The sequence below is a fragment of the Camelus dromedarius genome, chromosome 27 (assembly GCF_036321535.1).
Source record: "Camelus dromedarius isolate mCamDro1 chromosome 27, mCamDro1.pat, whole genome shotgun sequence".
Taxonomy (NCBI): Eukaryota; Metazoa; Chordata; class Mammalia; order Artiodactyla; family Camelidae; genus Camelus; species Camelus dromedarius.
Window position 1 is genome coordinate 25,709,093 of NC_087462.1, and position 26,983 is coordinate 25,736,075.

The following is a 26,983-nucleotide window of genomic DNA, read 5'->3' on the forward strand; positions in this document are numbered from 1 at the left end:
ATGGGGGGAGGGAGGTGGTGGTGATGGTTTAAAGAATTGGTGTTTCTATTGGGGAGGGGGTGAAAATGTTCCAGAAATCGATAGTAGTCATGGCTGAACAACCTTGTGACTAGGCCAAAGGAAAAAAAAAAAAACCTCAAAAACAACAACAACAGCAAAAAAAACCCCACTGAATTGCACCCTTTGAAATGGTAGCTTTTTCAGGATGGGAATTATATCTGAATTTACAAACCCAAAACCCAGCCAAATAAAAACATTTGCAATGTTGTCTCTGGAAAATAAATCAAATAAAATCTGTTTACGTTTGGTGTCTCTTCATCACAACTAAGCAAAAGCTAATGTTAGAATTTCAAATTCACCACTTCTTTCTAAAACCAAGTCTATCATATCTGCCTCTATCTCCACCAACTGACAAGTCAGCAAGTCCTTATTTCCATCAATGATACACATTCTTTGTCACTACATTTAGAATCTAAGAACCGTGGCTTTTTTGGGGGGGAACTTATACTAAAAAATCATTTATTATTTATCTTAAATTCAAATTTTTTAATTGATGTATAGTCAGTTTACAATGTTGTGTCAATTTCTGGTGCACAGCACAATGCTTCAGTCATACATGAACCTACATATATTCAGTTTCATGTTCTTTCTCACCATAAGCTACTACATGACATTGAATATATTTCCCTGTGCTACACAGTATAAAGCTGTTTATCTATTCTACATATACCAGTCAGTATCTGCAAATCTCCAACTCCCAGTTTACCTCTTCCCACCCTCTCCCCCCTTGCAACCACAAGTCTGTATTCTATGTCTGTGAGTCTGTTTGAGAACTGTGTTTTACTTCAGTCTTCAACTAAAACTACTCGGCTGCTACAAATTCATAGATTCTACTTACTTAATACTGGCCCTAGTATCTCTAGCCTCACTTGATGTTGAGAACTGAAAAGCTCACAAACCATGTAGATAATCTTGGGCTAGAAACTTAACCTCAGTACATTTATCAACAAAATTAGGATAGTAAGTCATGGATACTATGAGGATTCTTGCAAGGATCAAATGAGAAAATGTGTGAAAAAGCAAACACTACAATGCTCTAAGCATAGTCAAAATGTAATTTAGTTGGCTCTCATGGAAATGTTCTAAACAAAACACTGCACTTACTGGGTTCACAATATCCCTTCTTTTAAAATTCCTACCCTCCTTTCAGGATGAATCATATGTTATACTGTGTCATGAACACATCTAGGATACTTCCACACAGCTCTAAACTTACCCTTCTCTGATGCAGAATGGCCACACTCTGTCTAGTACTTTTCCCCTAGGATTGTACTATTCACTCTGAAGGACCACATTCTTCTCCAGTCCATGGGCTGATACATTTTTTAATACTCCTGCAGTAACTAGTATAGTGACCTGCACTTAATAGATGCTCAGAAATATTAGTTTAATTTAACTGTATGGATCTTCTGTTCCAAACTTCAAGAAAAAAACAACAGTTTCACAACCTGAGGGTTTATTTTTTTTATTCTCTTATTCCAGAGTGAGTTTCTAAAATGATTCTCAACCTAAATCTGCATCAGCATGACCTGGAGGGTTTTTTTCAAACAACAAACAAACATTTAGACTGCACCCCAAGCTTCTTGAAACAGAATGTGGAGCAGTACTATTTTGAGAAAAGATCTCCAGGGGATTCTCGTGTAAGCTTTCAGTTGAGACCACTGCTGTAAATGATCCATAGTGTGTCTGACAATAAGAAACTTTCAATATATTTTGATCTTGAGTACAGAACATGATCAAGGTTTTCTGTTTCACAGAATAGATATGTAATTTAAGGTCATCACAGCGATATGGAAAATATTCTTGAATATAAGCTAAAAGAAAAACCTTTTAAATATGGATCAAAAATCTTTGCAGATATAAATGGTAAAACTACCTGAAGTCACAAATATCTAAATTAATGTAATATCTTATCCAGTAAATTGATGGTCAAAAAAGATTACCATGAATGAGGGAAAGAAGTGAGGCTTTTTTCTTTCCTTCCTTGGAAACCTCAACATATTTCTCACACATACTATAATATAAGCTGTAATTTTTAACATTAATTTTTTGTTTTACAAAATTAGAAATTGTGAGATAGGTCAAAGTATACTGTGAAATAACAAAAATGACAAAAACAATACTGAGTTGCTTCAGAGTTGAATAATTGAATCTTTTCTGTACACAACTGTCGATCTCTCAAAATGCTATTGAAGACTCTGCTTTCTTTAGTCATTGTTTGGCCAGAAGAATCCTTAAAGAAACCATTCTTCAATGTTTTGAATGTAACTTTTAGGACAAACACTAAGGATACTTAGAGAACCTAAGATTCATAGGAGCTTAAATCAAAATGACCAGCAATAAAACAGGTATTACCTCATGTTTTATGAGGAATAAAGTGCTATTAAGTTTCCTCTTTGTTGTTGCTCAGCTTTAAAACAAGACCTAGAATCCTACATAGGGAAATCACAGATTGCCTTCAAATATGCTTTAGTTTTTTTGTCTCTTGAACTGGTAAGGTGAAAGGACAAAATATTTTCATTAAATTAGTCAGAAAAAATGTAATACATAGTTTCTATAAATGTGAATTGGAACCTTGGAACAAAGGGGTAACCTGGGAGCCAGTCTAACTTTTGCCAGCTCGTTCCCACTTAACTCCAAGCATCTATTCTTGGAATAAAAGCAGTCTTCCTATCTGATCTTCCCAAGATTCTCTGAAGCAACCAAATTTCCTGGATTTAATTTAGATAATACTAGATTCTAACTCAGTAAAAAGACACCACATTTTCCATTGACCCCTAATCAAATTACTATTACTAATATTTGTAGCTACTGCCAAAGATTTTCCAGATAGAATCCTTTGTTATGTATCCTCCATTGTGCATCTGTCTCAGAGGTAAATTCTCTGCTTGTTGACTTAATCACCTACCTCTCAACCTCACAGATAAAGAGGTATGAATTGGGTTAAGAATTGAGCTTTCTAGAAACATTGTAGAAGTAGAGTTGGTATGTCAAATTTACTTTTTATAATGTTGATATTTCTAGACATTTGGTTGATATCTTTTCTTAAGAGTTCATGGTAAAATTTTGAGAATACAGAAATGCATAGAAAATTAAAAGGGTATTTAATCACACTATCCATAGATAACCTTGCTGATGGTTAGAGTATATTTTCTATTTACATATTTTAAGAACATTTTCCAGATACAGTGTATAAAGCTACACTGTCCAATAGGGGAGACATTAATGAAATGCAGGCATTGATCACTTGAAAATGTGGCTACCAGAAGCTGGAGTAGCCCACCAGCAGACTGGCACCAGCCTTGGGCCCTCTAGGCTTTGCAGGCAGCTGCCTCAAACCCACCCTGCCTACTAGTGGGGTCAGGCACAAGCTCCAGCCCCTCCATAGGGCCCTGCAGCTGGATGCCCTGGGGCTGGGCCTTGGCAGTTAGTGGGCCCAAACTGGCCATGGGCCTTCCAAGGTCCCTCATCCAGTGGACCAGAACCCAGCCCCCACCACCAGCAGCTAGAACAAGCCCTGGGAACTCACAGGCCACAGAGCCTCCAGTATTGGAACCCAACCCCACCCAGCAGCAGGCCACTTACTAGTCATGACACAAGGCAAGGCCTGACAGCCAACCAGGAGAGCAGCCAGCCCTGCCCACCAGACTTCCCACAGTAGCTGGCACTGATACAACAGAGGGGCCCACACTGCTTATACAGGGGGCACCCCCAGAGCATAGATCTCTGGTGACCAGAGGGGTGTATGCCCCTGGCTCCATAGGCTATCTCCAACATAAGCCACCTCTCCAAGATTGAGAAACATAACCAACCTACCTAAACACAGAAATTAACACAGAGAATTAGGCAAAAGAAAGAGATAGAAGAACATATTCCAAATGAAAGAATAAGATAAAGCCTCAGAAAAAGAAATATATGAACTGGAAATAAGAAGTATATCCCCAAAGTGTTCCAGATAATGATCATGAAGATCCTCAAAGTTTTGGGAGAAGAAAGTATGAACACAGTGAGAAGATTAATAAAGAATTGGAAAATATAATGAAGAACCAAACAGAGCTGAAGAATACCATAATTTTAAAAATCACTAGAAGGATTCGGTGGCAGATTAGATGATAAAGACGGACACATCAGTAAACTGGAAGAAACGACAGCGAAAATCACCCAAGCCGAATAGAAAAAAAAAAGATTTTTTAAAAATGAGAACAATTTAAGGGATTATTGGAACATTATCAAGTGTATCAACATTCACATTATATATAAGGGTTCCAGAAGAACAAGACAGAAATAAAGGCAGAGAACTTAACTGAAGAAATGATAGCCAAAAACTTCCCTAACTTAGAAAAGTAAACAGATATCCAGAACCTAGAAGTACAGAGAGTCCCAAACAAGATGAACCCAAAGAGGTCCACAACAAGACACACTGTAATTAAAATGGCAAAAACTGATGATAAGAAGAGACTCTTAAAAGCAGCAAAAGGAAAGCGACTAGTTGCATACAGGGAAACTCCGTAAGGACTAGCAACTGACCTTTTAGAAGAAACTTGGCAGGCAGGGAGTGGAAGGATATATTTAAAGTGATAAAAGTAAGAAAATAACTACCAAGTATACTCTACCTGGCAAGGATACCATTCAAATTTGAAGGAGAGATGAAGAGTTTCACAGGCAAGCAAAGCCAACAAAGAGTTCAGCACAACTAAGTTGGTTTTACAAGGAATGGTTTTTACAGGAATGTTAAAGGAACTTACCTAAGTTCAAAAGAAGAGACCACAACAAGAAATATGAAAACTAGGAAAGGAAAAATCTCAATGGGAAAGGCAATGGGAAAGGTAAAGGTAGTAGATCAAGCATTTATAAAGTCAGTAGGAAGATTAAAGGACAAAAGTAGTGAGATCAATGATACCAAAAATAAGCAGTGAAGAGGTACACAAACCAAAAGATGTAAAGTATGATTTCAAAGATATTTCAAACATGGCATGGGAAGGAATAAAATGAAGTCATTAGAAAGCATTTGAACTTAAGATACTATCAATTTAAAATAATCATAAATAAATACATAATCACAAACAAAAAACATAATAAATGCATGCACACAAAAGAAAGAAATCCAAATATAACATTAAAGATAGTCATGAAATCACACCAAAAGAGAGCAAAAGGAAAACGAAGAAGCAAAAAAGAACAACAAAAACATCCAGCAAACAATGAACAAAATGGAAATAAGTACACAGCAACCAATAATTACTTTAAATGTAAGTGAACTAAATGCTCCAATCAAAGGATACAGAGTATGTTAACTCTACGCCCACTTTGGGGAGAGTTTTTAATCATAAATCAAGGCTGAATTATGTCAAAAAGCTTTTCTGCATCTATTGAGGTGATCATATTGTATTTATTCTTCAATTTGTTCGTGTGATGTATCACATGGATTGTGTTGCAAATATTGAAAAATCCTTGCATGTTTGGAATAATCCCACATGGTCGTGGTATATGATCCTTTTAATGTATTGTTGGATTTGTTTTGCTAGTATTTGTGAGGGTTTTTTCATCTATGTTCATAAGTGACATTGGCCTGCAATTTCTTTTGTTGTGGTATCTTTGTCTGGTTTTGTTATCAGGGTGAAGTGCCTCATAGATGAGTTTGGAAGCGTTCTTTCCTCTGAAAATTTTCAAAATAATTTGAGTAGGCTGGGTGTTGACTCTTCTCTAAATGTTTGGTAGAATTCAGCTGTGAAGCCATGGGGTCCTGGACTTTTATTTGTTGGGAGTTTTTTAATTGCTTTTCCAATTTTAGACCAATCATTGTTTGTTCTTATTTTCTATTTCTTCCTGGTTCAGTTTTGGGAGAAAGTACGTTTCTAAGAATTTGTTCATTTCTTCTTAGTTGTTCACTTTATTGGCATACAGTTGGTTCATAGTAAGTGCCATATATGGCAAGCCCCCAGCTAACTTCATACTCAGTGGTGAAAAGCTGCAAGCATTTCCTCTAAGATCAGGAATAAGGCCCAGTCTCTCCACTTTTTTTCAACGTAGTATTGGCAGTCTTAGCTGCACCAATCAGACAAGAAAAAGAAATAAAGTGAATTCAAATTGGAAAGGAAAAAGTAAAACTTTCACTGTTCGCAGATAACGTGATGTTATACACAGAAAATCCTAAATACATCATCAGAAAACTACTAGAGCTCATCAATAAGTTTGGTAAAGTTGCAGGATACCAAATTAATATCCAGAAATCTGTGCATTTCTATATACTAACAACAAACTATAAGAAAAAACAATTAAGGAAACGATCTCATTTACCATGGCATCAAAAAGAATAAAATACCTAGGAATAAACCTACTTAAGGAGGTAAAAGATCTGTACCTGGAAAGTGATAAGACACTGATAAAAGTAACTGAAGATGACACAAACAGATGGAAAGATACACTGCATTCATGGATTAGAAGAATTAATATGGTTTAAATGAAAATACTGCCCATGACAATCTACAGATTCAATGCAATCCCTATCAAAATACCAATGATATTTTTCACAGAACCAGACAAATAATTTCAAAATACATATGGAAACACAAAAGACCCTGAATATCCAAAAAATACTGAGAAAGGACAGAGAAGAAGAAATCATGCTCCTTGACTTCAGACTATATGAAAAAGCTACAGTAATTGAAGCAGTATGGTATTGTACAAAAGCTGACACACATATCAACAGAAGAGAAAAGAGATCCAAGAAATAAACCCATACACTTATGGTCAATTATTCTATGACAAAAGGAGGCAAGAATATACTACAGAGAAAAGACAATCTCTTTAATAATTGCTGCTAGGAAAACAGGACAGTTACATGTGAAATAAGGAAACTGGAATATTTCCTCACACCATATACAAAATAAACTCAAAATGCAACAAAGGATTAAATATAAGACTGGAAATCATAAAACCTCCAAAAGAAAACATGGGCAGAACACCCTTTGATATAAATTGTAGCAATATGTTTCTTTTTGGATTTGTCTCCTAAAGCAAAGGAAATAAAAGCAAAAATAAACAAATGGGACTAGTTAGACCTAACATCTTCTGCACAGTAAAGAAAACCATCAACAAATTGAAAAGACAACCTACTTAATGAGAAAATATTTGCTAATGATATGATTGATAAAGGGTTAATATCCAACATATATAAATAGCTCATACACCTAAACATCAAAAAAGAAAAAAAAAATACACAAACAACCCAATTAAAAAATGAGCAGAAGACCTGAATAGACATTTTTCCAAAGAAGACAAACAGATGGCCATCAGGCACACGAAAAGATGTGCAACATCATTATTCATGACAGAAATACAAATTAAAACTACAAAGAGATATAACCTGACATCAGAATGGCTATCGTCAAAAAGAACACAAATAACAAATGTTGGTGAGGATGGGGAGGAAAAGGAACCTTCATGTACTGTTGGTGGGAATGTGCATTGGTGCAGCCACTGTGGAAAACAGTATGGGCGGTTCTCAAAAAACTAAAAAATAGAGTTACCATATGATCTAGCAATTCCACTCCTGGGTATACATCTGGAAAAAACAAAATCACTAATCCAAAAAGATCATGTACCCCAATATTCTTAGCAGCATTATTTACAATTGTCAAGATATGGAAGCAACCTAAGTGTCCATCAACAGGTGAATGGATAAAAAAAGATGTGGTATATGTGTACATGGAATACCACTCAGTCGTATAAAAGAATACTAATTTTGCCAATTGTAACAACACAGACTCAGAATATATTATGCTATGTGAAATAAGTCAGGTAGATAAAGACAAATACTGTATTATATCATTTAAATACAATCTTAAAAAATAAAACAAAGTAGGGAATTCAACAAAAAGAAAATAGACTCACAGATACAGAAAACAAACTAGTGATTACCAGTGGGGCGAGGGAAGGGGGAAGGGCAATACGGAGGTAGGGGATTAAGAGGCACAAACTATCATGTATAAAATAAATAAGCTAAAAGGATATACTGTATACCATGGGGAACATAGTCAATATTTTATAATAACTATAAGTGAAGTATAACCTTTAAAAGTTGTGACCCACTATGTTGTACACCTGTAATGTGCAGAATACTGTACATCAACTGTATCTCAAAAAAAAAAACAGATTTCATAGCTGATACCTCCCACCAAAGAAAATGATTTAGAGTAGATTAATGGATTAATAACAATACCCACACATATGCTGCCCAAAAGAGACTCACTTTAGCTCTAAGGACACACCCACACTGAAAGCTGAAGGGACAGAAAATGATATTTAATGGGAATGGAAACAAAAAGAAAGCTAAGGCAGCAATACTTATCAGACAAAGGAGACTTTTAGAACAAAACTAAGATTGTAAGAAGAGGCAAAGAAGGACAATCCCTATAACTAGGGATTGATTCGACAAGAAGATAAAATAATTGTAAATATAAATGTACCCACTCTAGAAATATCTAATAGAGCAAATATTAACAAAAATAATGGGAGAGATTGACAGTGACCTAGTAACAGTAGGGTACTTTGTACCACATTTATATCAATGGACAGATTATCCAGGCAGAATATCAGTGAGGAAACACTGGCCTTAGGACCCATTAGAGCAGATGGATTAATAGCTGTATGCAGGACATTCTATCTAAAAGCAGCAGAATACACATTGTTTTCAAGTGCTCACGGGACGTACTTCAGTACTGATCATATGCTATGCCACAAAACAAGCCTCAATAAATGTAAGACCATAGTTGTATAAAGCATCTTTTCCAACTACAATGGTATGAGAAGGAAGGAAGAGAGGAAAGGAGGGAGGGAGGAAGGAAAGGAAGAAAGAAAAAGGGGAAAGGAAAGGAAAGAAAGACGGGAAAAACACAACATATGACATCTAAAACACAAGCTAGAAACATTTTGGACCAATATAGCAGTGGTCTCAGCTGGAGGCATGTGTGAACAAATCTCACAAACAATGCTGAAGAAACCCAGAAACAAAATCACTATGCAATTTCGTTTACATAAAATTCAAAAACACGCAACACTAGTTTTTTTTTTTCTCCTTCCTTTAACTTAAGCAAAAGAGACACAGGGGTTCAAAAATAAAAATTTCTTTTTCCCCCTCTCCCAAACCTTTGCCCCAGCTCTGCCACTGCAACCACCCCCTTCCTCCCCAGCAGGCATGCGAGGAGGGAGGGTGCAGGCATCTCCAGCTGGGGAGCGGGAAGGCGGGGGGGTGTGCCGAGCTTGGTGCTGGTCTCTTTCCAAATATAGATACAAGTCAGAACTCCTGGAAAACCCTCCCCCACCCACCACGCAAGCACTCTCCTCGCTCTGGAGGGGAGGGATGGGGGTGGGGGGGCGTGCCAGCCACCAGCTGGCTGTGATTTACTGCATCCACTGAGTGTGGACCCCACAAGCCCCCCTGCTGCTCACTGTGGAAGAGATGACACTCGGGGTCCCCGCAGATGGTGGGGCTCCCTGGATCAGCTTCCTGGTGCTGGGGCTCACACGCCGGCACGCCCCACGCTGCCCATTCAGGAACATCTTGCGCTGTTTGAGGTTGTGCAGGCCGTGCTTGTCACAGTTGGGGATGTGCAAAGAGCAGAGGTGCTCCAGGGGCCCAGCTCATCCGGAAGGCACGGTGGAGATCCGCTCCAGGACCTGGTCCAACTCCTGCTGGCACGGGGTCCTCATAGGTGGTGGCCGCAGCTTCTTGGGCTCCTCCAGGCCAAGGTGACATTTGCCACCCTTGCCCATCTGCCGGTGCTGCTCGGTGGCCTCCTGGAACATGGCCAGCTCCTTCACGCCTGATTTGAGGGGCTTGCGGCCGGCACCGCCTCCGCCTCCCAAATTCTTGTTCCCGTCCACGTGGTTCTCAGCCAGGCTCCCCTCAGAGTGGTCATCGCCGTTCTCTGCGACCTGCTCGGGGCTGGCGCGGTACTCGGCATCGCGGCGCTCTCCGCAAGTGCCCTCGCCCAGGACCAGCGCCTGCAGGGGCCGCCCGGAGCCCGGGTGGGGACAGCAGCGCAGCCCCCGGGCGCAGCGCGGGGTGTACACGCCGCACCGCGCGCCCTCCAGCCGGGCGCCCACGGAGCCGCAGCCGCAGCCCGGTGCCCGGACCAGCTCGCGGGGCGCGCGGCCGTCGCCGGCCGGCCCGGCCCCGGCGGCGGGAGGCGCGGCGGGCGTGCAGGGCGGGCGGGGGCTCTCAGGCGGCCAGGCTCTCGGGCCTGCCGGGCGGGCGGGCGGCGGGACAGCACCTCGGCGCGCGGCCCGCGGCTGCCACCGCCCTCGCCCGGCAGCAGCGGCGGCGGCGGCGGCGCGGGGCCGCCTCGACTCGGCAGCAGGTTGACGGCGGCCAGTGAGCGGGCAGGTAGCACGGCCCTGCGATCGCGGGAGCCGCCGCCTCCGCTTCTTTCCAACACGAAACTAGTTGATGGTATGAGATGTCAGAAAAGTGGTTACTTTGCAGGAGGGGGAGCAGTAAACAAAAAAGGGAAGAGAGTGGCTTCTTCAGTGCTGGTAACGCTGCTTGTTGATGGAGCTGCTGCTTACACAGTACATTCAATTGCGAAATCAATCGAGGTGCCTATTTATGCCTGTACACTTGGGCTTACAAAGCTTACTGTAAAAACGGACCCTGTAGTTCCATCTCTTACTGTGCTTAGAAACCTTTCCAAATTCAGGGATCATTTCATAGTTATCTATTTTCTTTTCTTTATGTTTTAATCTTTCGTCTTATGTGGAAATTAATTTGGTCCCTGCTATAAATTTTGATTAGTTCTTAAGTTAGTTTGAATCTTACACATAAATCATTTCAAGTCATATGAAAGTTTTTTTTTTATTATTTCTCATCTTATCATTCTTCCTATTCCCATTCAGAAGTAGAAATTTGGTTTTACTTGAACAGTCTACCTCTTTCATGGGTGCCAATCTGAGTCAGTATATAATGTTGAGTTCTGAAAGGATTTCATTACTAAATCGTACCTACAGACCAAATTAAACTTGTGTTATTTTCTATGCCAAGAAATTAATCCTACTCAGCAATGGTGATATTAGAGATACAAAATGACTTGTTTCAGAAAAGTGGACTTACAACCCCATCTTTTTTTGACACACGTTTATACAACCCCAGTCCTGTTCCTGTGCTCTCACTCCTGAGCTTGCCAGAATTTTCTGTCCTATTCTGAACAGTTTTTCCCTGTAAGTTCCTTTCCCTCTGTCTCTATGCATATACAAATCTATGACTACAAATCCTCTTTCTTCTATTTCTATGATTCAAACTGATTTCTCTTTCCCTAAGCTACATTATATGAAATATTTTCTACTGCTCTGTTGTCTCTTTCCTATTCTTTCAGTATCTGTTTACTTTAAAAAAAAAAACATACACCCATTAAACTGTTGTATAAATTATGATACTGTTGCAAAATAAATATAAATTTCAGCCCGGTAACAAATACATAAACATTTCTCTATAAGTACCCATGTTTATTCCATCTTTAACCTAGTGGACACTGCAAATAAGTACAGAATTAACCTTAGAAAATTCATTCCAGTGACAATAATGGCACCTTTTCAACATTTATTTCTTACAGATACAGGAGTTGGCAATTAACTGGATGACAGCAAGGGAGGGGTCACTATGATTTGATCTTTCAAGTGTGGAAGCCTGGGATTGTGATAATGCCTGGAGATGATACTCAAGGGGGTTAAATCAGTGGAGTCAAAGTAAATATTAGCAAACAAAAGCATTTGTCTGCTCACCTACTGATAATTTTTAGCCACTGTGCAGAGTCTCTTGTGTCCTACCACCCCAGCTTCTGAGAAACTTCCCCTGAACAATCTAGGCCACCCCACAATCCAGCAGTTAAAAGGCTGACCCCACTGAAGACAAAAACTTCCAGTATCGTATTCCCATTGCACAGCTCTCATTTATTTTATCTTTTATGTTTGTTTTAAATTGAAGTACAGTCTATTTACGATGCTGTGTTAGTGTCTGGTGTACAGCGTGGTGACTCAGTTATACACACACACGTATATATATTCTTTTTCATAATAGGTGCCTATAAGATATTAAATATAGTTCCCTCGACTAGACAGTAGGACCTGCTCATTTATTTATTTATACACAGTAGTTAGTATCTGCAAATTTCAAACTCCCCTTTCCCCCCGGTAACACTAAGTTTGTTTTTTTATGTCTGTGATTCTGTTTCTGTTTTGTAAATAAGTTCATTTGTGTCATTTTTTAAAAGATTCCACATAGAAGTGACATAATACAGTATTTGTCTTTTTCTGGCTTCACTTAGTATGATGATAATCTCTAGATCTATCCTTGTTGCTGCAAATGGCATTATTTCATACATTTTTATGGCCAAGTAGTAGCTCTCATCAATTTTGATAGGTGAGAAACATTTTGAATACCACCCCTGGTAATCTTACAATGAAATAAAATAAGGGAGAAATTGCTAATTAATTCAAAATGGAACATAATCAAATATTAAGGCTCAGCCTCCTATTTGTAAAATAAAATGTTGACTCTAAAGGTCCCTACAGCTCTGACTCTAATATTACCTTATACCAAAATGAGAAATTAACTTATATCCCAAATTTGATTGATAACATCCTAAAGGAGGTCAATGAATTAAATAGTAAGTTGATCAACAATAAAAATTCACACATTAAGTGTATTTTTATTTGAATTTGATGATTCTTACATTAAGTTAGTGAAAGTCATCAGAATTTGAACATATGATGCACAAGATGTTTATTACAGAATTAATTTCAAGTTGATGAATTGAGTGAGACATACCATCAGATTTCTAACCGAAGATCACACCAATTCTTGAAGTTTTTAACCTATGAATATTATTGTCACCCCAATTATCTGATGTTCCCTAGCATGTAACACAAAATATAAGCATGTGACACTGTCAAGCATTTTTCACTTGAATTTTTGACTGAAATATTCTTTAGACTGAAACATCAGATTGTCATTTGCTTCCTAAGGTTAAACTTACAGACAAAATAATACTGATATCTGATCAGTTTCTCCTCACTTTATAATGGGGCAACTCTAAACCTGTACTAAATGCAGACAAATAAAAGTGATTTAAAGATAAAACAACTGATATAAAGTTATGTATATGCATATTATACAGTCTTTGTAAAACTGTAACAGAAACCTCAATCAAATAGAGTCAGGAGACCAGCAGAGGGCGCTCTTTCACCCTGCAACAATAGCTGAGCCCAAAGGAAGAAGACAGACCCTTCCTGGCAAGGACTCAGACCATGAAAAGCCACAGACTCTGTTTGCTATATCCCTCCCAACTTCCTTTTCCTCTTTATAAAAAGCAGCTCTTCCCCTTGGCCTGCAGGGACTTGCACGTGGCTTGCCCTGGTTACAGATCTCAAATTGTGATTCTCCATTGATTGCCAAAAAATCCCATCTTTGCTGGAGAAACATCTGGCAGTTTGCTCCAGGTCAACAATTTCATTAAACTCTACGTGGTGTTGTCCAATATGATAGCTGTCAAACAGATGTTGCTCCAGGGCCCTTGAAATGTAGCCAGTCTCAACAGAGATGTACCATAAGCATAAAATACATTCCAGATTTCAAAGACAGTATAAAAAATTGAAAATTTCTCCTTAATGATTTTATATTGATTCCATAATAAAATGATAACATTTTGCATACATGATTAAATAAACTATATTATTACATCAATTTCACTGGGTTATTTTTACTTTTTAATGTCGCCACTGGAAAATATTAAATTACACATGTGACTCATATTATGTCTACTGCACAAAGCTAGTCTAACTGTCAAAAAGGGAAAAAAGGGTAAAATCCACCAGGAAAATGCTCTTCTCTAAAAATGAATCAAAAGCACTCAATTTAGGTATACAGTGTAAATAAGGATACACGTGTAGGATTTATGACAGGTAATAAGATGACAGACAAGCAAAGAACGGAACAGTCTCTGCTGGTAATTACAGTGGATCTTATAATGTAATGAGTGTCACATTATATCCATGCCAGTTTAAGAAAACATCTACAGTGAAAAATTATGCCAAATAAATAAAAATGAATGTAAAAATATAATAACAATATTTTAACATAGCACACATAACCACAAGGTGGAATACCAACTTGTATAACAACTGAAATTATTTCATGCCTTTCAAGCATCATTTTTATAGAAGACTAAATTGCCTTTCAAATTTCATATATTATTTAGTTGAAAGGGTTATCAACATTATTTAATGATGATTTTAATTTTCCTTTCTATATGTCACTCACAAAATGATAACTTTGCTTATATTAAAAAGGCTGTTTTCATGTATATGATTATATAGAATGCTACATTAAAATATTTTATATTAAAATATAGAGATACACTTACATTAATGAAAGTGCATTTTACCCCAACTTTAAAAAGCTATTTGGCCACTTATAAAATTACAGTGCATTCCTCTAGTTATTCTACTAATTATAAAATTCATTTCCAAGGAATATTTAAAGTTCTGCCTAACAGTCTTTTCCCCCCCAACTACACCCCTTTATTGTCGGAGAGTGTGAACTCCTCAGGCTTTTTTGAGCATGCTGTTAGTGATGGTATGTCTACCGCTGCTAACTTTTCCCCCAATCAATGCTCCAGTGACAACATGAGCTTATAGAATCCCACATCTAAATATTTCCTTTGCTGCTGAATTCATGTCTCCAAGGGTAAAGCATTATTTTTAATTGGATAAAGTTCCTTTCAAAGTTAACGCCCCAAATGCTTAATTCTTTGAACTACATTTCATAGATGAGCATTTGCTCTCACTCTGGCTCTCAGTCATAAATACGGGACAGCTCTTTTCCACATTTCACTGGCCTTTTCAGTGTGCTAGGGTTCTTTCAAAATCTAGACTCATTCATCTCTGCCAAACTACCAAACTTCCTGTTACATAAGACTTTTCTCTAGGAATGAGGCATCCCTTTTTCAGGTCACATAAAAAATAAGGTACAGGCGGCCCTGAAGGTGTTGTGTGGTGCCGGACCACCGCAGTAGAGTGAACGTCACAATAAAGTGAGTCACACAAGTTTTTTGATTTCGCAGTGCATATAAAAATTAGAGTGTCTGTGTGTCTGTGTGTGTAAGTGAATCAAAGCTTTTTTTTAATAATCTGAAATGTGAAAAATATTTGAGGATCCTATTATTATAGAAAACTCCTCCCCAATTCTAGGACTCTGTGAAACACCATTCAACAGATACCTTAAAAAAGGTTTGACTAAATAATATAACATCGAACATTATGTTGAGGAACAAATAGAATGTTGAAGTCTCCCACCACCAAATGTAAACAGGCACAAGGTAAGCAAAATAAAAGGCCGCGGCCTGGATTCCTGGATGACAGATGGTTTCTATTATAATTGATCCAGCAGAGCCAGGTTAAGTTGGTTTAGCTGTGAGGAAGTCCAAATGGAGTAAAGTCACTCTTGGAACAGATGAATTATTTCAGTTACGCAAGCACGCATGGTTGATTTCCTTGCAAAGCTTTTCCAAAGATCCATGCTTTACATGAGGTATGAAATTCTACATTTAGCATGGAAGAGCTAATTTCAGTCTTTGCAGAAGGAGTTTGCTGTTTGGAGATAATCTCTAAAAATTATGATTAAGCATTTGGCACTCAGCAAATTCACCACAGTTTATGTTCTTATGTACTTATGCTCATAAATACACGTATATGTGAATGTGTGTGTATTTAATTATGTGAATGAATTAGATTGAATTATGGGTCTGTTTCTTTACTCCACCCTGTACTCAGGCACATTGCCTTGAAGTCTCTCCCCTAAAGGTGAAACTTCCTTCCTCAGCCTTTAACTTTGTTATTAGCCCTTGACTTGCTCTGGCCAAAGGGGTGTTTGCAAACCTAATGCAAGTCAGGATTTAAAATATACTTGTGCAGTAAAATCTCCCTCTTGCAGTGTGGTCATTGCCGTGAGAAGAGCTCTCCTGGACCACAAGTGAAACATAGTGAGTCAGCCCAGAACCACACAGCCAACCCAAGGTTAGCAGCATGGACTCCCCAGCCAATGCAAACACCCATGAGAAGAAAATGCTTATTGGTGTATGCTGCTGGAAGTCTTTGTTACTACACAGCAACTGCTGACCGGTGCAATGAGCCTTACATTTTCAACATGCTTAGAAGCATTGTATATTCTTAAACTTAAGCTGATAGAGTTAATTCTTCCTGACTGGCTTCATTAATATAATTTCTATATAACAGCTCTATAACATTTGTATATACTTGGGGTAGGGAAGACCTCCTTTAACAAGTAAAGAAAAGTGTAAGCCACAGAGGGAAAGAGAAACCTTAAGCCATAAGAGAAAAAAAATAAGACAATATCTACATAAAATTTTCTTAGGATAGAAGGATCACAGACAAACAAGTGGATTCAGTTAAGTGTAATATAAATAAAAAGCACACATAAAGAGAAAATGATAATGCAAAATGGTAAGACAATATACCATTAACTTTTACAAATAATTAAGGACAAATCAGTGAAAATTAGGAAAGAAGTATTTTCTCTCATCAATATTTTCATCATCTCTTCTTTTAAACTGCTAAAATCTTAAGGGCTGGGGTTGACTTTTTACATCATTTCTGTGACCAATCACAGAACAAAGAACATTGACAGGTATAGAAAAGGCGCTTGGAAATATTTTCCGATGATCATGTAATGTATTTTTATTGCTATTCAAATTATGCAAAGAAGCTCTTTAAAAGGCTGCTGTTAATGAGTTTCTCAATTCTTCCTTCAACATCATGTTAAAACTTTCTTGAAACATTGTTGAAACTAATAATATAAAAGCAATACAAGATTTAAAAGTTATCTCCAATGAATTACCAAGTTCTAGGACTACAGACATGAAATATATAAACTCTAAGACAAACGTCATTCTTGTTATCATAATTTTTTAATTTTTTTCCATTTTTTATGTCAAAGGAGCTGCTTTTTATATCAATTCTTCAGCATTAAAAAATACCACATGAAAAATTCCCCCAAGTTCTGTTTATTCCAACAGTGATGTTACTTTAAAAGAGATCCTGAAGAAGGAAATAAGACCGTCCTCCTTACACTAAAAAAGAGCATCATATTACCTGCGTTAATAGTGAAAAATGACAACCCACATTACAGCTATAATCACCTGCTTCTTAATATCTTGTTTATGCAGCATGTATATTTTTTACCAATTCCTCTACTGAAATTGAAGGGGACAAATCAAGGTGCACAATCTGCACTGCCCTTCCCACATTTCTCAAGATGTACTCCTCACTGTCCCTTTCCTAATAACGGCAAAAAAAAAATCCTAATAATTAATACCGAACAATTATAGCACACATTCTGTGAGTCCAAAAGAGAATACACACACATTAATTCATTTAATTATCATAACAAACTTATGAAGTTGGTTCTATTTATTATACCGTTCTATAGGTGAGAACATTGGGATATGGTAAGGTTAAATTGTGTATCCAAGTTATAATCAATAAGTTGAATAATCAGAGTTATCAAACTATCAGATCCACAGTTCAACTGACTTCTAAAACTTTGCTCTCAGAACAACTCCCCCTCACTCCAACCCTAGGAATCTTGAGGCAAATTAAAACATGCATGTCCACACAGTCACAGAAAATATGAACAACCACATAAAACAAAACTTGACCCAAAATGTGACTGGAAATATTTAAATTCCTAACTGTGTCCATAACCTTGGCTGCACATTAGATTCACCTCGGGAACTTGGAGGAAATATCCACAGACCAGGGAAAAAGCACCGAAACACCCGTGAGTGGTGTGGCCAGCACTGAGACTGCTTCGTGTGACACAGATACTCCATTTATGCCACAGTATTTTTTTTTTCTAGTAAAAAGTTGCTGAACAGAATTTTAATCTGTTAAATAGAAATTTTTTGAACTATAATCTAAAAGGGTTTCTCTCTTATCCTTATTAGACTCATCATCCTGTCCTTTGATCAGCTGACCTCCCCCTTCTCAGAGGTGCCATCTTGAATTGGGGCTGTTCTCTTTGCTTTGATTGTCATAATCTTTGGATCAAGGGCCCCCTAAGCGTCACAACTTTTTCTCTTAATCCATTTGTATAAACACTATTTCTCACCTGGCTTGGAATCAGCACGTTGGAGCCCTACTCTTTTCTTATGCAGTGTTTTAAAGATCTATGTGTTAATTATTCTTTTACTCAGCTAAGACTAGTGCTAATGGATTGCCCAGAACTGCGCTGGGTTTCAAATGTCTCTTTATTCAGCACCGCACTATTTACAAGTAATATAAACTCCCTCCATGAAAGTATACAGGCTGCCTTCCTCACTACCCCTGCCTCATTCATCTCTGGCATCTAGTATGTAAGGGAAACTTAACAAATGTTTGTTGAATGAATGATAAAAAGCTATACATATTTGGATTTCATTTTTTTTCCTGTTCTTCCTCAACTGTCCTGTTCAGACATCATCTGTTTTTAATAATATTTAGGATTATTAGCTCAAGTTGGGGTTGAATGTGCAATGTGCCTTAAGAATTTACTACAAGTGCCAGTGAGGGGCTTGGTTTTACAAATCTTTTTTTGAGTGTATCTGCAAAAATGTAGAATATGAGTGGGCTGTGTAGATGAGGGCGGGCTGACACTCTCCTTAAAGCTTTAAAAACAAGTTGTATTTGATCATCAGTATTGATTCCCCCAGCTTAAATATGATTTCCTTTCATCCCTGCTTAAAGATTTTATTTTCCATCTCTTTGTATTGGATCGTCTTCAATTTCCCTTTGTTTTTTTTTTTTAAAGACAAATATTCAAAATGGCACTCCATGTCCTAGTAAGCCCTGTTCAGGATTCACTATAGTATCTTTTCCAAATTGTTTATGTCATGCTTATCAAATTTTGGTGTCAATTAATTATTTAAAATATTTTTATTCAATTCTTTTCTCTCTTCCCCTCCTCCCCTCTTCTCCTCATCTTTCCCCTTTTGAGCCCAATCTTTTGAATATTTATTAAGTAATTAAGTCATTCATTTATTGAAATAATATTTATTTAAGGGTGCATTATCTATGAGGCGCTGGAGTAGATGACAGCAAAGCAGATATAATATAGAGCATAAAGGGGAGAGACAGGAAAAAAGCACTAGGTAAGGCAAGAGTAAACACATTAGTTTTGCTTTTGTTCCTGTTCTTTGAACAATGTTCATCCTTTTAAAACTTCAGCCTGATCCAAATGCACAATCTAATATATTTCATAATGGCCTTGACAGCAGCTCTTGCCTGCAAATTTTGAAAGTTAACATATCCCCCTTGGAATAAGCCCCAAATCCTCTCTCCTGGCATCAAAATAACTGAAAAAAAAATCAGTAATACTGTATGACATCACTTATACGTGGAATCTAAAAAAATGAAACAAACTAGTGAATGTAACACATAAGAAACAGATTCACAGATACAGAGAATGAACTAGCGGTTACCAGAGGGAAGGGGGAGGGGAAACATAAGGGGAGGGGACTGAGAGGCACAAACTATTAGGTACCAAATATGCTATGAGAATACATTGTACAGCAAAGGGAATATAGCCAATATTTATAATAACTATAAATGGAGTATAACCTTTAAAATTTGCGAATCACTATGTTGCACACCTGAAACTTGTGTGATATTGTACATCAACTATACCTCAGTAAAGAAATTAATAAAAATACATAGTTTTTAAAAAGAAAAAATCAGTAACAGCATAACCCCAGGCTATATGGATCCCCAGAATATATCTTCATATTGTTTTCTAATATAAGAGGACTTAATTCATCTTGAATAAATTTAAAATTTTATTTCATGGTTTCTATAACCAGCAAGAAGTACATTTCAGACTCCACTCTTCCTTCCATCAGTTCTACGGGCTAAAGTAGGATAAATCTGTCTCTTCCTGTTTCTTGCTCCTCCACCTGCTTAGCAAGCGCTCAGCGTGTAAGTAGTCATTCATATTATATGAGGAGAAAATCACATGGCTGCCAGTTGAAATTATGAGTGTTTCACTTCATGACCTGTGGATGGAAGAGCCAATGACCCGTCTAGTGAACATTCTAGCACTAAGCCCTGGACTGCCTGCGGCGCTCCCCCAAGGCGGTCTTCTCGTCTTAGTTTTTTTCTTTTCAGATAATTACTGATGAAGGTAAACTCTCCAACTATCTCGATTACCATAGAGTGCTGGGTTTCTTTGTAAGCACTCCACTGTCTCTGATCCTGAGCTGAGGAACATTTAATAGCCCCCGGAGGATGCAGTTCTCTCCCCTAGAGTTGTTGTGCTTGTGCCTCGTGCTTCTTTCTGTCTTAAACTCCAGTTTATACTCCACTTAAGTCATGTTTGTATTTTTCTCCTTTTAATATCTTGTGTTCCCCCCTATTTAGTGTCCAGTCTAGTCCTGTCTGTCTCTCAGGTTTCCTAACTGTTCTCATCACTGTCACCTTTCCTTTTTCTTTTCCACACGTCTTCTTTTTCTTTCCTTTTTTTCCTCCCTTTTATCACTTTTTATTATCTTCTTTTATCTTGTTTCTAACGCTCCCTTGTTTTCCTCTCTATTTTTCTTTGTTTCTTCTTTTTCTGAAACCATGCAGACTTTTCCTTCCAGCCGGCCGTGAATGTTTCCACTTTCATCTCGAGTCTCTGCGAGCTCTCTGCCTCCCTCCCTGGCCTCTGCCTTCTTCCTTTCTCTGCTCATTCTCTGACGCTCAGAGTCTCCCAGACTCCTTTGAACTCTCCTTCTTTCTCATCTTCCCTTCTCCCAAATATGCTCACTCCAGTTTTCTCTTTTGCTCTGTCACTGAGTGGCATTTATAAGGGTTGTTCTGAGACAGCAAATCATTAATACCTCAAAACATGAAATTAAATGCACAGCTCTGTACCTCTACAGTTTTGAAAGACAATGTTACGGAATTTAGATTGAAACCAAGAGCAAATAAACAATAGATGGGGGAAAGGAAGGCTTCACAAAGTCACCAGTAATCCTTGCCCAAATGCTCAAATGGCATAAATGCGTCTTGGTGGGGGGCCCTGGTATGGCAGCCTGGAGATGATCGCCTGTAGTGTAACTGTACAATGGGATGAGTTTATTCAAAAGCTGCAAAGCCAACACACAGATCTCCTGCTTATTAAAATGAAAACTGATATTCTTTTCTTAATTAGTTGATGGATTAGTAACTAGCAGAATGTCATAGGAGTGCCGTATTGTAGTTACAGAGACAGCACTGGCACAGCCCTGCAGTGAAGCACTGAGTAATTCTGGGCTGGTTAATAAATTGTTACTACTTCCTGAGGGAGTTGCCATATCCCCAGGGAGCATGGACCACCTCCTACCTTCACATCAGCCCCCCACGGAAGGATGGATGCCTGGACCACGGGGAAGCATCTGCCTACCTCCTGCAGCACCCATCATAAGTGTTTATTCCAGATCTGTTGCTATTTTGAATTTTACCTGAGCAAATAAAAACTAAAAAAAGTGGTCTTTTTAGTTAAACTCACAATCCAGTGCATGCAATTAGCATGCATTGTATCAGAGTTGTGTACAAATTATGTGAAAGCCCAGAGGAAATATTAATAAAAATATTTCCTATGTCTTGTGCTTTCCCCGTATGTCATCTCCTTCAGTTTTGAAAGGAATCTGCCAGCCTGGCCTGGTTTCTGGCTGAGGGGCAAGGTTGTCCCTGAGCAGGTGTGACTGGATGCTGTGGGCAGTGCCAAATCCCCTTGGCTCCTGTTCTGTTCATTTGTATGATTATCTCAGCAAACAATGGACTGAGCAGTGGCATTTCCAGCCCTTAAATAATGTAAAATTGCCAAGCATAGCTTTGTATTTCCTTCCAACATTCATTTAATTTGTGGCTGACTGTCACAAACAGATAATAAGACCTTAGACTTCTAAAGGCAACAGGGCATGTAGACATGAAAAAAAAAAGGATAGCTGGAATTTCAGTATGTGTGTCCATACACTACATTTAAGTACAATAGAGCCTTTTATTTTAAATGTGAAAATAAAACCACTGGATTATGAAGGTGAAAGTGCATTAATGAATAGCATTAAATGAACAGATTTTTAAATAAGTTACAAAAATAACAAAAACTAGATGTCAGGAGTCAATATTAGTTAAATAAACTGGTTTTAAAATTTTCCCACAGAAAATATGCTGTCTATTTTTATATTTGGTCCTTTATAAAGAGATGCTTACAGCACACTCAGAGGCTGGTATTTGTTGCATGTAGACTCCAAATAAACATCTACCCGCCAGCCTGGCAGTCACACTCACGCAGTCTGTCCCCAAGTCCGCTGAGCTCCGTACAAACACTCTGAGTAACGTTCACCTTGGCTTACTCTCAAACATTTGCCATACTTTCATTCTTTACTAACACATTCCACTAGACCTGGAAGGGCACTTTCCTGTATCTGTCTACCTGCATCTTACCCACCCACTGACATGTGCCTTCTTCACAGAGTCTTCACGTCTTCTTGTAGCCCAGACAGCCCTGCCTCCTCTGAACTCCCCCTGCGTCTTGTGTCTGCCTCCGTTCAGGAACTTTGCTCGTTCAGCCGGGCACTGTTGTTGAGTCTGTTTCAAATCTTCTCTTTTAAACCATGAGAACTTGGAGACCAGGAATTAAGTCATTACTCATCTGTGCAAGACAACAGTGCAGAGCCTACTCCCAGGATCACAAGAGGTACTTAATAAATAATTAACAACCAGAGTTCACCAATGTTCCTTGGCTACAGTCAAGAGCCAGTTTCCCCCCCCCCTTTTTTTTTGCTTTCATAAAAAGTACCTAAAATATTTGAACTACTGATTATAGCTCAGGCTATCACATACTTAATCGCTCTGCTCGCTACAAGTGGCCTTGAATGGAGTTATATTAAACACCGACTGTGAAAGACAGGGAGAGAGTCATAATAAACCAAAGGGGCAACTGGACAAACAAAATAAAGGCAGTATTAATGCTCTCAGTGAAGTCAGTCATGACACATTTGTCTATTTATTCCTTCCATCTGTGAACTCATTATATTAAACTTTGAGAAGAACATTAGCTTATTTTGCCACACAGAATGAAGCACTTCACTGTTCTAATTATGCATCACCAGCTTCAGGGATTCTTAGGTTCTTTATAAGAAGAGATAATATAGTTATGAGAAATGAATTACTTTGGTCAAAATTTCATGAAGTTACTTGAGGTCTCCCTCCCCTCAAAACTAATTCTTATAGTGTGTGATCTATATATTTTATGCTGTCCTGAACACGAGGAGTGTATTTTGTGTAAGAAGAAACAAAGAAGTGAGACATAGGAAAATGAGGATTTCTTATAAAACTATTGATTTTATGTTGAAATATATCAGTGACTTAAGTATCAACGTTGATCAAGTCATGGGACATCTTATGTATTACAGTATTTCATCACTGCAGTGTTTCCTGAAGGACAGTAACTATTTCACACAGGAAATGACATACTAGTTGGTGCTGCTTGTTTTAATTCTTATTTCTACTCAATTCTAAACTTCCTTTCCAGGTTGATCAGATTTTCTTCCTTGCTTTCACAACCAACAGTCAGTCTCTCTCTCTCTCCTCTATATGAATGTATTGTATATAACATATACTATATATCACTATATAATATATATACCATATACTGTATAATATATACTATATATGTACATATTATATATAATACATATGAGGAATTAAATATATAATATGTAATACTACATATTACTATATAATATATATACTTTATATTATATATGTATGCATTATATATAATATATAAGGAATTAAGTATATAATATGTAATATATGTGGAATTATATATGAAATCAACAGCTATACATATTGGAAATATTTACATTTATATTTATATGTAATATATAAATATATAATATATTATGTAATATATAAATATATATCATGTAATATATAAGTATAATTTATATATAATATATGAATATATAAATATGAAATAAATGCTGACTGAATATCTTCAGTTATCCTATACCTTTGAAGCAATCCAGTTATATACAAATACACACATATATATTCACACACTGACAGAAATGTATATGTAAATTCATATATATTCAAACATTATATTTTAATATATATTTAACTAAAATTTTGGTCTCTGTGTCTATGCTTTTCCCTCAATCTACTTGCACTTAGTATCCAAGATGAAAGGCGCCATTTATTCATAATTAGGCAATGGGTCACTGGATCCTCACTTAACAAAGAACTGTTAAATACCATTCCTTTTGGGTTGAAAATGTTTACTGGAAGCAACCCTTCAGTTTAAGATATAAGAAGTGGATTTTAACTGGCAACTGAGTGAGCACTATAGAAAGCAAGCAATATCTACAGAGCAACTACTACTATAAACTCCATATCTAGAAACCATTCCTGAAGGAGAACAAACATAAATAAATAAGTAAATAAATAAACATCTTGACATGAACCCATGAAAAATTCTGTGAAGAGAAAGAAACAAAACAAATCGAGAGAGAGAGAGAGAGATGGTGATTGTGATAATGGTACATAAACAAAGCAACTGTCAGAAAACATCTGTTTTGTATTTAATTAAAATTGTTGAAATGTGCTCCAGGAAACAAAAGATGAAAATGAGAGGATGAATGTTCATTTTGTATTCTGCATTTAAATGTGACGAAACTGCAGGAAATTAAAGATATAACTGCAGAATTAAAATCTGTGTTTGAAGCAGTAAAATGTAAAATTGATACCAAAGAGAAAACTAAGTAAGTGATGTGAGGAACAAACTTGAGAAAGCTCTTCCCAGAATTCATTGGGCAAAAAAAATAAAAGGAGCAGTAGAAAAAAAATAGAGAGAGAATGCATAAGTCTAGAAAAAAATAGATAAAATAAAAATAATAGTAATATAATTAGAAATTATGGCATTAAAAAACATTTTTGGAAAATGAAAAAAGTAATATGAATTTCTCAAATTTTTGATGCTTACTAAAAAAACAGGTTCAAATACATTTTTTAAATATCACCGAATTAGAAGTAAAAATACTATACATACATCAGTTCTTTTTAGAAAAAAATAAAAGAAAATATAGTTCTTATAAAGGTGATCAGAAACAAAGTAGAAATACATGTGCAAGTCAGAGGCTGTTAAGAGATTTATTTTAAAAATTACTCACATCTGTAAAGGAAATAAAATTTGTTTATGTGTGTGTGCGTGTGTATATAATAAAAGAAAAAATGTCTATGGCCAAAAAAAGGGGGCAAAATCTATGAGGCAGAATTGGTTCCAAATGCAATAGATACACCAGTAAGCAAGATGCTTAAGCAACAGTATGATTTATTTCATCCATTCATTCAATAAATATTTATAAAATGTCTAATACTTACCTGGCACTGTGCTCTAGTACTGAACATCAGGAGATGAAATGCACAGATCATGATCCTAAAACACTACCAATCTGGTATGAAAGGTAAGTGAATAAATTGATAACCCTCACACGAGGGGCCACTGCTATGAAGAGGTTTTAAAGAGCTAGAAGACAAAGGAAAGCTACCTCATTCACACCAAAGCAGGGTGAGTAAAGCACACAGACCAAGTGCTCCTCAGAGGAGCCAAGATTACTACTTTGGAGTCACCTTCATTTCTGTAAAGGCGCAGTTTTCTGAGTCTAAAATCTAACATTGAGAAATACTTAGAATATTAAATTATAAAAAATTAAAACAATATAAATTTATAATTTGCTGAGAAAAAGACTGAAAACTTAGCAAAGTATAAATTCAGTGGAATTATACTATATATTTCTTATGTATAGCCATAGAAATGCTATAAAAAATGGAATTCAGTTCTGGAAAGTATTCTCCCATTGCTATTGTTTCTATAGCTTATATCAGAAGGCTGTAGAGTTTGTAGTTAACATACAGTGCAAAAGTAAATGAAGTTCTTTATAGGAGCTGTCACTAAATTCTGCCTTCCAGGTTGTGGGTTCACAGACCATGAGGTAATTTGCAAGGCAACAAAGATACATCTTTGATGTATATGATTGTTTCAAAATAATCATAGAGTTGAGCCAACCCTGAAGTGAGAGGGAACAGTCCACACAAGACCATCTTCACTTCTGACACCAGTTGCTACTTTAGAAGGTTCCCAAAACCACTCTCAGGTTTGAAAATTCCCTAGAAGGGCTCATAGCTGTCACTGCACATGGTTTTTGCTCATGGCTGTGTTTTGTCACAGGAGAAGAGTAAAGATTAAAACAAGCTCAGGGCACAGTCCAAGAGGGCACCAAGCACAGAGCTTTCAGCCATCTCTGGGTGACAATATGCAGAGTACTGCCAACCAGAGAAGCTCACTTGAGCCCTGTTGTCAAGGTTATCTGTGGTGGTCCACCACAGGGATGAGAGTTCCCCCCATGCCTCCCCTCCATCTCCAGCCCCTCTAGAGTTCCACTTCTACCACATGGATCAAAGCCCCAGTCTACACCCCACTGGCGGTGTGGCTCAGAGCTCTCTCTCTAAAGCACACAGCCATCTGGCTGGCCTAAGGCATCAAACTAAGACCCCCCACTTAGGCATGGCCATCCAAGACTTTAGAGATTAACTCCCAGAATTTGGGGCAAAGGCCAGACCTCTTTTGTTCAAGGTTAAATTCTTGACTACACAGTGTTTACTTTCACTTATGTTATCAAAATAAAGTTTGTGTGTAAAATTGATATTAGGAATCTGGCTGGCCATAATACAGCTAGCTGAAATGTAATTTTTGGATATCAGATTTTGAATGATTCTTTCAGTTTGTTTGACATTCAGAAGATTCTTAGCAGCGATTAAATCATCATAACCAGCATGTGACATAGAAAAT

At 37.4% G+C, this 26,983-nt stretch overlaps 1 pseudogene; it reads right to left on the reverse strand.

The window, feature by feature from the left end:
• Nucleotides 1-9,462: 9,462 nt before the first annotated feature.
• Nucleotides 9,463-25,566, reverse strand: LOC105098730 (insulin-like growth factor-binding protein 2; annotated as a pseudogene).
• Between the last annotated feature and the right edge of the window lie 1,417 nt (nucleotides 25,567-26,983).